This window comes from Galeopterus variegatus, unplaced genomic scaffold (genome assembly GCF_000696425.1).
Source record: "Galeopterus variegatus unplaced genomic scaffold, G_variegatus-3.0.2 Scaffold9310, whole genome shotgun sequence".
In the NCBI taxonomy this organism is placed as follows: Eukaryota; Metazoa; Chordata; class Mammalia; order Dermoptera; family Cynocephalidae; genus Galeopterus; species Galeopterus variegatus.
In genome coordinates, this window is record NW_007735421.1 from 17,747 (window position 1) to 20,985 (window position 3,239).

The following is a 3,239-nucleotide window of genomic DNA, read 5'->3' on the forward strand; positions in this document are numbered from 1 at the left end:
TTTTCCTTGTCCACTCCTGTTCATTTATTTTTGTAAATAAAATGTAAAATTGTCTTATTAAGTTCTCTTATTGAATAATTTGAAGTGAAAGTTACAGTTGAAAATATTGTCTTTTTGTAAAGAATGACATTGTAGCCTTCCATTTATTCAAATCTTTTATTAGATTCTTCAGTAATGTTTTCTCTTCCCCTCCCCCCACAGGACCTTATTTCCTTTTTTAACTCCAAAGTATTTTATTCTTTTTGTTGTTACTGTGAAAGTGATCTTTTTCCATTATATTTTACATCCCATTATTGCCTGTTACAGGAAGCTACTGTTATTTATACTTTTTCTGTCACTAATTATCTTATTGAATACTGGATAGCATCTTTTTTTGCATCTTACCCAGTGGCATCAGGAAAGCTATGGTGACACTATCGCATTTCCAACTTTCAATTCATGGAATTGTAATCGGTTCAGCTGATGGGAGAATTTCTCACTTGGGCACTAAAACCTCTGACCGTTCTTGGTTCTGTTAGGGAGTGGCTCTGCCGGAGCACCTTGGTGTGCTTGTATGCATAGGGAAGGAAAAAATAATTTTCCCTCTGCCCTTCTAAATTCTAGTCTGGGGCCCTGATAACAAAAGACAGATTAACAAGTGAAAAACAAGCAGAAGTGTATTAACGTGTAAATACATACATGGGAGACACACAGGAAAATGAGCAGCTCTCCAAGAGGTGACTTATAATTCAGATTTAAATACCGTCTCCAGCTAAAAACAAAGGAATAAAGGTGTGGGAAGGCCAAGATGGGGGTGACCAGAAAAACTATGGTAAACAAGAATAAGGTTTGTTATGCAGATTTAAGGTGACTTCTCTATTGATTAGGGTCTCTTGTGATTTAGAATCGTCCTTCTCTTTCTGGTACAGAGAGGAAGACACCCTTGCAAAAGGAAATTTCTTTTGTAGATGTTGATTTCCCTTACAAAGGGTTAACTTCTACTCTGTTTTTAGAACTTCTGTGTCTGCTGTTTCTCAAAATAATCCTTATGCCAAAGAGGCATATTTTGGGGTGGCACCTTTTGGTCTCCTACATGTTTCCACATAGACCACATGGGCAAGACATAAGTGCAGCTGATCTGATCTGAGTCTCGGCAGAATATCATATTCTGCCAATAATTCCTCCAAAACATGAGCACAAGGGAGGCTTGAGAAAAGCTGCTTCAAGACCAGTTCCCACTCACCTGCTCATCTTCTGGACTCTACCACGACACAGTTTCTCATCACTTCCCACGTTCTGAGGAGGCCTGAGGCTTTCTCCCTCACCCCCATTAGAGTTCAGCTGCAACGTGGATGCAGCATTCGTGTTGCATCATATATCATCCAGCCCCTTGTTTTCCAGTGCTACCTTGGGGTTCAAAGGACACGGGGAGCTGGCACCTTTGCCCTTCTTGCTTTTGCTATGTAAGTCATAAATTGCCTGAATCTTAGAAGGGTCTATTGTTTCTTTACTTAGCCAAATCTGTCAGCCTTGCTTGACAGTTTCCCAGATCCAACGTATCCTAATTATGGAAAAAGAGTATCATATACTGGAAGCTGGTTTAGAACAGAAGTACAACCTGGAAAAAGATCCTGAGGCACTGACAAAATATTAAAGAGTTGATTTGAGCTAACATGTGTGACCGTGACCCAGGAAAACACCAAGTAGCTCTAGGAAGTCCTCTCCAAAGAACCAGCAGAACTTTACCATTTGTATAATCACAGAGAAGGGGAGAATAAAGAGGAAGGGAGGAGACAGCCCCTAGTCCGTACGTCAGCTTTTCTGTTGGTTTCACAGCATCATGTAGGCTAATGAGTGGTTCTCTGCTGCATCCTAGGTACAGACGCATGAGTACGGCTCACAGGATACATTTGCAGCATTCCTATGTTAATACAACTCCTTTAGGCATCAGTAACTCTGGTTTTAGGTTAAAATAGTCTTATGGTAACAGTTTCAGAATGTATGGAGGTGGCTGTCTCTCCATTCCAGATTCCCCAAGGTTTTCAGGAATTTGGCTTACTTCAGTCAGAGCAGGTTTCTAGTTTAATACACTAAATCCTTCAGGGCAGTACTCAAATCTCAGAAATTATTATCTCCAGTTGGTACTAGAATTAATTCTCCAACTCACCATTTCACCATGCAAATAAATTTCATTGTTGGAGTGAGTAATTTGGGAGATCAAATGAGTTTCTGTACATAAAAGGATTGCAATCATGTCTGAGACACATGGTGGCTACACACAGCAGGGATTCTGTATTTAAAATGTTGATTTAGGCAAGAAAGAGCAATTCTAGTTGCCTACCCAGCTGTTTGATTGACGATGAGATAAACGAAGGCCACAAAACCCAAAGTTGATATGTTTCCTAGATCTTCTCAAGAGACTTCTGTCTACTTTCCAAGGTAACTATGAACTGGAAAAAGGAAAATTCTTTAAGGAATATTTTAATTCATTAATGAATCTTTAAGGAATTATTGTACACCAACCCTCAGCTATTTCTGGAAAGCCATAATAACCTGTCTATGTAACAGAAGAAGTTTAAATAATAAATGTAGTCTTGGTCTCATGATAGACCCAATCAAAAATGTTTCTTCTTATAAGTGATGAAATTACTTAGGAATGATTCAGAAATTAATGTGTTCAAAGCTCTGCCTCCCTTTATTTATGTTATGACTGAAAGGGGGATGTTCTCCTAAACAGGTAAAAAATTCAGGGATCCTGCCAGAAAATAAACTTTCTGGAACTACAGTTTTCTAGAATAACAGAATAAATTTCATCTCAGACCAACTAAAATATTTTATCCTTGAAGTTCTCTCTCGCATATTCTATTCTCAATCCTTTGGCTTCTAATAAGTTATATTTTTCATTTAGATTATATGTTTAAATTTTTAACTTGTTTTCCTTTTCAACTCCTTTCTGTTTACTTTGTTGGGTTAGGGGGATTCAGCAATGTGGCTTCACTGCTGAATCGTTATCTAGGATTAGTCCTTTTCCAGTCTAACATTTTCATTTGTGGCAAGATGTTTGTGTTCACTAACTATCACATATGTCCCCCAAATGTCTCAGCCCCTTGCATTCAGTAGGGCCAAATGACTAATTCCAACCAACGGGCTATGAGCAGAGGTGGCGTGTGTCATTTGCAAACTGATTCATAGAAGAGCGGTGAGAGTTCACACACTATTCACCTGCCGCATTGACTGGGAAGGCCTTGTTTTGAGACAAC